Genomic DNA, 13,000 nt, shown 5'->3' with positions numbered 1-13,000 from the left:
TTTATATCAAGTGAAATTGCGAGATATTTGTAACGAAACTGAATCATGGGATATCGGTTGTCTTAAAATATATTATAATACAAAAACATCTTTGGTAATGCACTTTTGATCACAGCTATCGGATGCTGCGCTCCAAACCCATACCGATTGGGAAATAAAATGTAGATCAATTAATTTATTTTGGAATGTTGGCAATAGTGACGTCATACCTCTGAAGCGAGGGGGAGGGAGTTCGCTCTCGAGATCCCCTTCCCACCTCCCCGCAAATCCCTCCCGTGCTCACCCTCCCCTCGCCGCGGCATTCCGTGGCCTAATAGGGGCGTTTAAAATGTAAATAATTATTGTCGATGTTAATAATGAACGACTGAAGGGTGGGTTAGTGGGGTTAAATGGATGGGAGGAGGATGAAGGCTTATAAGGTAAATGATAAATAGCGAACTACTGGTGTACAGTGTATATTTGTTTGGCAGAGATTATGCTATCTGATGTCAGTAGCAGATCAAATTATTTATATCATGTGCTATTTTTAGAATAAAATTATTTCTTGAAATGTTATCTTGTTTATTATTTTATTTTGTTGATCTGTTTGTTTTATGAACACATTAAATTATCACTTTAAATTATTTTTAAAATTTTAAACAAACGCTTAAATAAGACAATAGAATGTAATAATAAATAGTGAATGAATAAAATTGAAAGTGAAAGTAAATATTGAAGATAAAAGAGAGGGTATTTTAGAGTAATAATTTCCAAAAGTGCTTAAAAATGTTGCTGTTTTGTGTAAATTATAGGCAGCGCATTCTGTAGCATTTTGGTCATCAATTTAAACGACTTATACTTGCAGAATAGAGACAGTGGGTTTTCTGGAATGGTAGTCACCAATATTGGAGACAAAGTATACGTTGCAGTTATTAATATTGCTTGATGGATTCCCGAATGAACGTGGCAAAGTATTACTTGCATTTGTAGAAGTAGACAGTGGATATTGCAGAGAAGTGGGTGTTATTAATTTTGCAAAGGACTTTGGGTGGATTCTCGAGTGAGCGTGGTCTATTAATACTTATACTTGTAGAAGTAGACAGTGGATATTGCAGAGAAGTGGGTGTTATTAATTTTGCAAAGGACTTTGGGTGGATTCTCGTGTGAGCGTGGTGAATTAATACTTATACTTGTAGAAGTAGACAGTGGATATTGCAGAGAAGTGGGTGTTATTAATTTTGCAAAGGACTTTGGGTGGATTCTCGTGTGAGCGTGGTGTATTAATACTTATACTTGTAGAAGTAGACAGTGGATATTGCAGAGAAGTGGGTGTTATTAATTTTGCAAAGGACTTTGGGTGGATTCTCGTGTGAGCGTGGTGTATTAATACTTATACTTGTAGAAGTAGACAGTGGATATTGCAGAGAAGTGGGTGTGATTAATTTTGCAAAGGACTTTGGGTGGATTCTCGTGTGAGCGTGGTGTATTAATACTTATACTTGTAGAAGTAGACAGTGGATATTGCAGAGAAGTGGGTGTTATTAATTTTGCAAAGGACTTTGGGTTGATGCTCGTGTGAGCGTGGTGAACTAATACTTATACTTGTTGAAGTAGACAGTGGATATTGCAGAGAAGTGGGTGTTATTAATTTTGCAAAGGATTTTGGGTGGATTCTCGTGTGAGCGTGGTGAATTAATACTTATACTTGTAGAAGTAGACAGTGGATATTGCAGAGAAGTGGGTGTTATTAATTTTGCAAAGGATTTTGGGTGGATTCTCGTGTGAGCGTGGTGAATTAATACTTATACTTGTAGTAGTAGACAGTGGATATTGCAGAGAAGTGGGTGTTATTAATTTTGCAAAGGACTTTGGGTGGATTCTCGTGTGAGCGTGGTGAATTATTACTTATACTTGTAGAAGTAGACAGTGGATATTGCAGAGAAGTGGGTGTTATTAATTTTGCAAAGGATTTTGGGTGGATTCTCGTGTGAGCGTGGTGAATTAATACTTATACTTGTAGTAGTAGACAGTGGATATTGCAGAGAAGTGGGTGTTATTAATTTTGCAAAGGATGTTGGGTGGATTCTCGTGTGAGCGTGGTGAATTAATACTTATACTTGTAGAAGTATACAGTGGATATTGCAGAGAAGTGGGTGTTATTAATTTTGCAAAGGATGTTGGGTGGATTCTCGTGTGAGCGTGGTGAATTAATACTTATACTTGTAGAAGTAGACAGTGGATATTGGAGAGAAGTGGGTGTTATTAATTTTGCAAAGAATGTTGGGTGGATTCTCGAGATAACGCGGTACAATTTAACTTATACACAGTGCATATTTAAGAAAATGGTTTGTTAGTAGTATTGCCGTGAAATTCGTCTGATATCTGGCGTGAACGTGTAGGATTGAATACAGTTAATGATCTATTTCATCAACCGTAATAATATCGGAAAGCGAGTTTAACTAGTTTATCCTTCTGATACTGTGCAGCAAACTTGGTTACTCTTCTGATTGAATTGCTTCCGACATGTTTTATTACTGATACATGTTGTCATTCAGTTACAACTGTGTCTGTCCTGGTAATGCAATTTTCCATTCCAATGGAAAGCTAATTTATTGTTAATGTCTATTTTCAATTCTTTAGTTCACAAATATTCAAGTATGGGTATACAACCTTAAATTTCCTATAATAAGTCATTTATCAATTCAGCTAGTTTATACTACAATTTTATGGTGTGAAAATTACCTAATCAGTGAGTGTAGTATCATTTTAATTAAAATAATCGCCAGTATTTAATCAATATCGAATGAATAAAAAAATTAATAAAGCAAACTACGTGTTTATGTTAGCCACAGTTGTTTGTTTCATTATTATTTTAATTTAATTAACGTCAATATATTTTCATTCCACGAAATGCTTGTCTCATACAATTATATTATTTTTTGCCATAAACGGGCCTTTTAGAATTTTGTCGCATAGAAATTGTGATCTTGCAACAACGTGCTTTAACACATATGGAAAGTATATGACAACGGCATATTGATGACAGGTGCGCTTCGGTATTTTAAAGATCAATGAACGACGGTTGTGTCGGGTAGATACAAACGTCACTCGTCGTATGCTTCGCTTTGTACATTAACAACTCTGCTGGCGTGATTTTCGATCTTAAACATGATGCTCAGTCGGATAATTGAAATGAACACATTTTTCACCAATTCGTTAAAAGTCCTATAAAACTCATCAATTTCAAGAGCAGGTATTATTTTAACCAAAACCCAACAATCAAGGACTCCAGTAGTGCTCATAACATAATGTTTTTTCTTGAACGCAATTTTAGGGATGAACTACAACTTTGTAGTTTTTTATTACAACATTTATTAAAAATAGTATTGTTACATTCTATTGTTTTTAAATTTAGGTGCGTATATGATGTATGTAAGAGAATCATTATGCTCAGTTTAGAAGTTACTCGAAAAAATGTAATAATACATTAAATTCATTTATGCTTTACGGATTTTGTTAATTTTTATAAATCTATTAGTTTTAACCACATACTTTTTGGGGAGGTGGGTGTATATGGTAAAACAAATATATCATCTTTCAATATATTAAAACACATTTTATTAATAACGGATGTATAATGACTGAAGTTCTTAATGCCCTAGAAATCGGGGTTTAGGGAATTTTAGGTCACAGTACACACCGTGTGTCCTGGACAAGGGTAGTACGTATTAGGGGAAAATGGTAACATTTACTAGGGCCTAAAGAGCAGTGATACGGTCCTGGTGAGAATCGGAAGGGGGAGGGAAACCGGCCGTGGTGAGGGAAATTCAACGCACAAGCGGGAGGTCGGTGGGTGGCACGACTGCTGCTCCTGCTCCACAGTTTAGTCCCAGTTGTCGACTGTAGATGGGCAGCAGTTCTTGTGGCCCTCAGAGTCCCTGTCTTTGCCATCGCCCTCCCATCCCAGACCCGGACCCCCAAAACTGCAGTTGGTGAGTATGCAATCGAGTTTCGCATTTAAAAAAAATCATTTTAATTAGTTTCATTTCAGTAAAAAATGTTTAATGGTCTGATTTTATGTTTTTAAATATTACATTTATAACTTTTTGAAACTTATTATGTAAAAGTGAAATAACAATATATACATATAAAATTATCTAAGGTGATTTTTTTTCACTTCGTACATTTTTTATTAATTTATTATACTGATATTGTGTTATTTTTAAACGTATTCAAAGGAGTTCAGAAAAATAAACATTTAAACATTTCTCTTTACATGAAGTATATAAACATACATGTTACTCGTAATTAATGTGCTGTACTCTGGTCCACCCTTTTGCCAGGTTGGAAACTAATTGCAGTATTAGCAGTAATGTTTATACCTTTTCCACCAGTTTGTCTTTTTAACAGTTCACGACTATGTGAAAATGAAAATGGATTTTATATAGAAAAGCTAACTGGCAGTAAGACAACTGTTGAGATTGTTCTCTTCAGAATCTGTTCTTTTAGTTTTGGCAAGTATAGTGAATATGGAGGAAATTTGGAAAAAAATGTGAAGAAACTATATAAACTTAAAGTCGATGGATGAGGTTTTTTAATCGTGCTGTTTAAAGTAAACCGAATTTAAAGCGAGTTTAACACAGGAACAATTAGATACGATATAAATGCACATTGTACTACCCACCTCCATATTCGCTTCCAGCTTCAAAGATGAATAGATTTCGACATAATAAAATCCATATTACGTGGTATAAAAATCAACATTGACCAGATGTGTTTAATTACGCCGTGAAACCGTGTGTATTATATCTACGACAGATTTGCGTTTGTCGAGAGACCAGCTTCTGTACCGCTTGGTCACCAGCCGATGGACTTGTAGTTGTAGTTACAGTAAGTAATTACTGGCATGTTCGTATGAAACTTGAAAATCTTATCTAACCCCTACATGTCCGTTGTTTTTGTAATAGATACAAATTACATAACATTAGTCATCACATGTAAAATAAACTTAACTCTGATAACTATATAACCTGTAGTTAAGTGTGCAATCCGTTTACCTTAAACTTTGGGATTTAAGTTAATAGTGTTTTTTACTATATTATGTTTATATAAAAACAGGAAGTATTTCAGCCGGTAAACACTCAATTCGCTCCCTATTGTGGATAAATAACACACAAAATCCAGTAATAATGAACGGGTTATGTAATCGATAATAACTTTACGTTCAACTGTTCAATGTTGAGTAAAATGTGCATTTAAAATTCAAATGTTCAAAAATAAATAATAGATCTAGAATTATAAACACAGTTATTAATTGATTATCGTAATATTATCCAAAGACTTTCTGGAACTGTCAAGAACTGTCCAAGAAGGACACAGACAACATATCGGACATTTCAAGTATTTAATCAGGGTCGGAGTTGAATGTTATTTGATGGAGTTAAATGTTATTTGATTGTAATTTAAAATCTACATCAATTCGTTTTTTTCAACATGCTTATTCCGAATGAATAGCGCCCGCCAGCTTAGTCAGAAATATTTTATGAGTATCTGAAAAGTCAGCAACACACGGGTTAACTAATGTGAGGGCACTTTCAAAACACATTTAATTGAACCCAAATTATTCCACAACACTAATCGGCAATGTTTTGTACCACTATTTTGCGTTTTTACATAACAATTTTCGGTTCAATTTTGTAATTTTTCAGTTCGTGGTTTTAATCCATTGAGCCTCAAAGCGTTCCATAACACTAATCGGCTGTGTTTTGTATCACTATTTTGTGTTTTTGCATAATAATTTTCAATTCAAGACAGTTGTTTTTCAATAGTTTGTTCGCGTTCTTGTTGTCACTGATCCGCAAAGCGTTCCGTAGCAAAAATCAGTTCGGTTTTGAAGTACGATTTATATTATATGTTATGGTAGAGGTTTATGTATTCACCTGTGGTTTATAATACAATGTTAACTTATGTTTGTATTGTTTATAATTAAAAAAAAACAAAACAAAACAAATAAAACCTGTTTAAGAAAAATAACCAGTAAGATGCCCCACTATGAAATTGTGTCATCTAAAATTGACAAGGTCGACAAACTGCATAATAATAAAAAATCATTTCTCTTTACAATAGACACAGGTAATTGACTCGGTTATAAAACTAAAAAATTATAAAAATTTGAGCACGCAAGCGTTTAAATTAAACGTAAATTAAACTTTTTAAGAAGATAACAAACCGTGCGTATAAAATATTTAAATATATATATATATATATATATATATATATATATATATATATATATAAAATCCTGTTCTATCGATTTGGGATTATATTCAATGTCTTATCGATATCGGTAATGGAAGGCTTCAGAAGGATGAGGGCTACGCGCGGCTCCGAGTTGTCTTCCATTTATCACAGATTGATTACCTCTGGTACTCGGAGCACAATTCTTCGGCGCGCCTCAGGCATGAGAACGTGGAATTGTAATATCACCCTGACGACTTTCATGCGGGGAGTACTAAACATGCTGCAGGAGCTTTCTCTTTACACGGGTCCTCATTTGTTTACAAAGTGATATCAACGTATCACTTCACATTCGGATAACTGAATTCTATTATAAAACTGTTATTATATATGATGAATAGCATACGCTGTTGAATATAAATATTCAATTTAGTGGTAAATCTAGGCCAATATTTAATGTTTACTTGATTCTGAATTTTATATTACATTCAGAATCAAGTAAACATTAAATCAGCGTATTTTAAAATATCTTTGAGTAATTGAAATAAATAAATGCAATAAAACAGTTTTATTTACCAATCTGATCATTTGCATTTAAATAACGCAAATAAACAATAATAAAAACTGAAAATACTTTATCCAATAAAAGTTTAATCGAAATGTACAACCTAGTAAACACAAACACATTGCAAATTTATTATTTTAATATTTATGTGGAAAATATTTTCTATACTTTTAACATAATAAAAGTTTAATCACAATGTAAAACCTACTAAACACAAACGCATTGTAAATTTATTATTTTTATATGGACAATATTTTCTATACTTTTAACATTTACAATTTTTTTATAGCTGCAAACCATTTCTTGTGTACAATTTTGTTACAGTTAGAAACCAATTCTTGTGTTTTTGCGCAGATGTGGAGTGGCGTAAGCAGTACAATGTGACAACACAAATGTTTAGTAAACACCGACGTTTGCTATTAGGAACGCCAGCCGAGATATATATAATAAGTGGTTGGGTTGTAGAAATTGTTGAAATGTGTTTTTCAGTGAACTTTACAACTATAAATGTCATATAGTTACATCAGTCAAAAGATCGGTTTCGCCGTTATAAAACGCTTCAGTGGTGCCTTTTCGGAACCGCCCCCGTTATAGGACCTTTGTACCTAAACCTAGATTATCCAGTGTATCGACCATCTTGATGTATGTTTCAAAATACGATAAAGTCATCTTAATTATAATTTATAACAGAGCTATAGAAACAAATTTATATAACGGCCGTCTACGAGGTTTTGCATAATTCTCTTGCACATGAAAATAAATACTGATTACTCGTTCTGCAGTCTCCAGAAATATTACTTCCATGAAGTTAAATTCATCGGCCAGGTATTGACCAGAAATATCACAGGCCACAATATCAAGAAATGTTTCGTACTATTGTGGAAATTTATAAGTCTTAAGACCAGCTTTAGCCACTTCTCGGAATCATCTAATTATTAGACTGTTTCCATTTGCACGAGATCGTTCCGTGAAAAACGCAGGTATAGAAATTTAATTTAATTTAAATAGTGAAAATGAAAGCAAATACCGAATTACGTTTCAGTTTGTTTATAAAAGTACGTTATACTTGGCAAGTAATTGTTGACAGTGAAAGTCATTACATTTCACTCAAAATTTTATGTTTATATGGTCGCATTAGGGCCCAAACTTTTGTTTCGTTAATAATGAATTGAAAACTTACAAACAATTTCCCGTGGATATGCGGTTGTGACGTGAAATTACTTATTAACTTTAAATCGGCACTTTGAAGACACCTTAATGGGGTTTTTCTCCCGAAGTGGATAGCGGAATACTCTAGTTAATTCAATTTTTTGTTAAATAGATAATGCTAGAAGTAATTTTGCGTTTAACGGATGGATTTACACCTACTGAGATGATCGAATTTATAAGAAAGAACACATATATTTGATCCTGGCATATACATAGTATATGAGCGTTGTCAGTAGAAAATTGAAAGATATATCGGTTTCTTCCGGATTTTGTTTTGCCGTGATGCGAACTAATGCTAAACTTGTCGTTGCGATCTAAGTGTATATCTCATGTATAACACCTTATACTACACAATTATAGTACATCTCGTAAAAATATAACTTTTGATTCATACTGATGCATAACGTAATGATGCGGCGAATCTGTAGCTCATTTGGCAGGTCGGTAAGTATCTCTGATTGCTGACGTCAAACGCATGTGCTGGGCAAGATTTTCGTACGCGCAGATCGGCTCCTTCCAAAATGCTGGGTCGTGTATAGAATACGTTTTACTTTCAAAAATCACATTTATTGGATAACTATTTAGTGTGATTTCAACAATTATTGACCATTTCTCAGTGTAAGAATAAATGGCTCATTCTGTGAGTAACGGGTAGAGTTACTGAGTTACAGTATTGATCGCACTTCAGTTAGATAGTATGTTGATATGCATTAGCAAGGATAGTAAACATTGACCATTTCTCAGTGTAAGAATAAATGGCCATTCTGTGAGTAACGGGTAGAGTTACTGAGTTACAGTATTGATCGCACTTCAGCTCGATAGTATGTTGATATGCATTAGCAAGGATAGTAAACATAGACCGGGCACCGGCACTAGAGCAACGTACTGGAGTGGTCTCCATTTACCAGATTGTCATACTAATTACCACCGCCCACCCCACCCCCCACCGTTCCCCCCTCCAGAGCCTCTACTCTGCCGGTACTGATTGAATGATTGATCATATAGATTGCTCTAGCATCTCTAGCCTTCCCAGAGGGGCGTTATCGTATCCGACCGTAGGTAGGTTCTGTTTTGACTCGTTTAAACCGTTGTTATGAAGATTTCGTTTAAAGTAAATTTATAGTAACAAAAAGTAAGGCCATATTACGAAGCCACTCGTATATCATACTTATGTTAACACGGACTCTTAATTTAAATCAATATTGACGATTATGCTCCTCCATTACTGGAACCCATTTTAACTACTTACATAGCAACATTTTAATCGTTTAAGAGTGTTCAACCTCAAAAACTTCTCCAAATATAAGTACGCTTACAAATTTAATTTAACTATTTGCGCCATTGCTGATTATTCAAATAGTACATTTTTAATTTTATATTTTTAAATGAAATAAATAACTTGTAAAAATGCAAGAGATTATTTTAAAATAACTACACATTCTAAAACAAAATTATCAATGATAGCTATTTGTAAAGCAATCGGTCTATCCAGCTAATGTGTTATGTAATTGGAATTTATCTGTCACTTGTCAATGATTACCCCTAAAAATAATATTGTTTAAGGAGATGCTGATCCCTTTTTTAAGCCTTATCCTGACCTTCCTGGTGGGCCGCTGTTCTGTGCGAGAATCTTATCAATCTGATTAAGGAAGAGAGTCGGTTCAGTACAAGGTCGATGGTACTTTTAAAGTGATACTTGTACATTTAAATATTCTGTTGTAATATGAAATTATTGTCTAATTATTTTACAATACAAAAAAGCTGTTCTTCGTCTGATTTCCCCACTAATGTTCAGTAATTTCGAAATGATGCTGCACGCAGATGATTCTTATCGAACTGATACGAATAGAAATAACAGAAGAGTGTGTACGTGTTATCACTAGGGCGTTATCACTTATAAGCAAGACCTGCAGAAACTATAATATATTGTGCGGCGGTAAACTGTGATTGCAGTATGTTCTGATGCTATTGCGTGCAAGTCAACTCTTCCAGAACACGTTCAGTATTGATTTTGCAGTATAAAATAGAATACATTCGGATGCAGCTGGATCTATTTACACCAGATTAGCTTTTCGACAGAGAAACGGTTTGCTAAAGACGTTACTAAATAAAAAGATTTAATATTTTTAATTTCTTAGCTTAAAATTACCAGAATGGGGGTGTTTCGTGTTTAAACCGTATCCGATAGTTAACTAACTAATCCAATTAGCTAACCATCAGTACAAAAAGGAAATAATAATTTAGCCTTAATGAAACATTCAGTGCGAAGCACCACTTACTTGAACCTGTATTATCGGAGAACGATTCATTATACTGCCCGCAATGTTCATTAGTACTTATGCTGGTAGGTAGCTTTATATAGCCATTCATTAAACTTGTATAAATAGCAATAGCCTAATATAATTTCAATAAACATTGAATCATAAAAAGTATAATCACGTTTCTGTCACATATGTGTTTAAATAACCAAACTAACAAATGATCGAAGGCAAATACCTGTGTAACGGCCAAGTACAAAATAATTGAATCGTAAAAAGTAAGGGCTCTGTGGTGTAGTGGTAGTGTACTCACCCGGCAAGTGAGAGACCCGGGTTCGCGTCCTGTAGGAGCAAGTACTTTTTGTGATTCAATGTTTATTAAAATTATGTTTATACATCGTAATAAATATAAAAAAGGTGTATTCCATAAAATACCATTCACTTCAACCGAAATCTACCTCTAGATCGAAAGTTGCGTTTATGGAAGTTTCAAGATTATATTTAATTATATTCATTTTATAAGACCAAATTTGCTTATTTAAAGTAGAACCACAACATTTCGGCGTCTTGTTTTCTAGGGCAGTAATCGGTCGCTACTTGTAAACTCTTTGCCGCATGAGGCATCAAAACTCTGTCCCTATTTAGCTCTGTGTGAGCATAATGGCCATGCTGCATATCGTCCTCAACAGGCAGGATTCGAAGAAATATTGTTTATTAATCATTAAAAAATACTATTTCGGGTATAACAGGAAAATTATCGTGGGACTTTCAGTAACACGAAGTGTCAGTTATACTTCGATCGTTCGTCTCTCGTCAATTCGCCCCGTTGCTTAACGATGCAACTTGTAATATCGTTAAGTTCCGTGTACTTTAATCCGCTCATAGGTTGGGTGAATATTAAAAAATGTCTTTGTTGCATCTATTTAAGATACATTTTCTAAAGATAAGAAAACGTAAATTGTTTCAGTAATCAGGAATCATAGCCTTCTGAAATGCGCTCCTCTATTAATAGTGGCAATATTTGATGAGGTTCACGAATAACGGTTGAAGTTGCGATATGTGTTGTGTATGAGGAGTGTTGTTCAGTAGTGTATGAAATATGACTGAAGGGATTGATGTATACAAAATAAATTCACAAGTAATATATTTCGTTAAAAACAGCAGGTTTTCTTGGTCTTGTGTGCTCTTGTCTTAAATTGTCTTAGAGGGCTTAGACAATTGAAAGCAACTTCAGACCAATCTCAGCGCTGCTTACTCTGCTCTGCCGTATCTCTTGTTACCGTGTAGAGTCGAAGTCGCATTTCTCTGGATTTTTAATGTCATTTTTAACGGACAAGGTATTATGAGCAGACTCGCCTACACAGAAAAAAATAATCACACACTTCTATAAAACACGCCTACCACACGGCGCACAGAGCACAGATGTACACCGAAACGTACAAAAATAATTTGCAGTCAAAAAAATTGATTCAGGATGTTCATTTTATCGAGCAAGAGGATAATTTAGTTGTTTCTTACGATTTTTTCGGGGGATAATAAGAATTAATATTTTACCTTGGTTTATGTTTTTACGCCAAAAAGTGTGTGTTATTATTTTTGTATAATTGATACATTTACATTTTTAATCACGTACAGGAGTTGACATACTGCTGCTAGTTAGAGACATACTAATTGTCGTTTTTAAGGAAACAATGCACAGTCCTGTTACATGTTTGACACGTTCCCACTCAGCTTCGTAAGGTTATTGTAAAACAATTTCTCTAAATTTCAATCTGTTTACCAGGGAATTATTAACATAGTCGATAGGTCAATGCTAACAATCACATACTTCAATCGAACACTTAGGGACATCGTAGAACGTAGGAACGCGGCGAAGCGATATACAGCGCAACGCAGTAGGTGTTTTAGTACAAATCAAGCGTAGCCTATTGGATCATCCTACATTATACACATGCAGCTTGTTTGCAAATATTAACTAGCTTTTAGAAGTTACGTTTAGAACAGAACGATGTCATGTTTTTTTAGTTTATGTATACTTTAAAATGACAACTTGATTTTGATTGTTCGATGTACTGTGTAACGTAACAATGATTAAAGGGCCGTGTGTATTATTTGAATGAGTGAATTAATACTTATTTCATCATAGAAATACAGATCACAGCATATAGTGTACAAAAACAGGAAATGATCACATGGACGAAGCCTGTGTGTGGAGATCGAGACGCGATCTATACTAGTTAACAGTATAAGTACTGTAAAATCTTCGGATGAAAAAATTACGTAATTAAAACATGAAATTTACAATATAAATATGTATTAATGTAACGTATCTATACTCGTAATAGAAAAAACAAATACATCACAGCTACAACAAAGCAAGTGTTAGACAATAAGCTAACTACCAGATAGCAACGTCAGAAATGATTATGTGATTATGAATAAATAATGACAAACAGTATTAACTTCATTTAAATAAAAGAAAAAGATTGAATCGATAACAGTTCACTTGGAGGCTTGGAACATCTCACGTTATTATATCACGTTTGCGAGTGTTGATTTAGTGACTTGTGTTATAGGAGTGTGTTTTGTGAGGAGAAACTGTAACCGCCCTTTGTTTTGTTACAGGACACATTAGGTTGCTGCCAACATTCACCTCAAAACTCTGTAAGTACCCTGTCGCACTGGTATACCGTACATCCAGCAGTTAAATACTTAATTGGCTTCAGTTGTCAGGTAGTTTGCGTGAACACTC

At 34.2% G+C, this 13,000-nt stretch overlaps 1 protein-coding gene across 8 annotated transcripts in view; it reads left to right on the top strand.

Annotated features, from left to right (window-relative positions):
- The window catches only part of LOC124368910 (poly(rC)-binding protein 3-like), a 293,457-nt gene that overhangs the window by 161,886 nt on the left and 118,571 nt on the right, over window positions 1-13,000 (top strand). For 7 of the 8 annotated variants that reach the window (XM_046826452.1, XM_046826453.1, XM_046826451.1 and 4 more), the window contains exons 1-2: window positions 3,825-3,971; window positions 12,874-12,912. The gene's annotated coding sequence lies outside the window, so the exon portion shown is untranslated. Of the gene's footprint in view, window positions 1-3,824; window positions 3,972-12,873; window positions 12,913-13,000 lie in introns of those variants that run through there. The other variant, XM_046826443.1, reaches the window with a different exon arrangement.

Source organism: Homalodisca vitripennis, chromosome X (genome assembly GCF_021130785.1).
Source record: "Homalodisca vitripennis isolate AUS2020 chromosome X, UT_GWSS_2.1, whole genome shotgun sequence".
In the NCBI taxonomy this organism is placed as follows: domain Eukaryota; kingdom Metazoa; phylum Arthropoda; class Insecta; order Hemiptera; family Cicadellidae; genus Homalodisca; species Homalodisca vitripennis.
The sequence above is the reverse complement of the archived record's forward strand: the minus strand, read 5'-3'. Positions and strand labels throughout refer to the sequence as shown.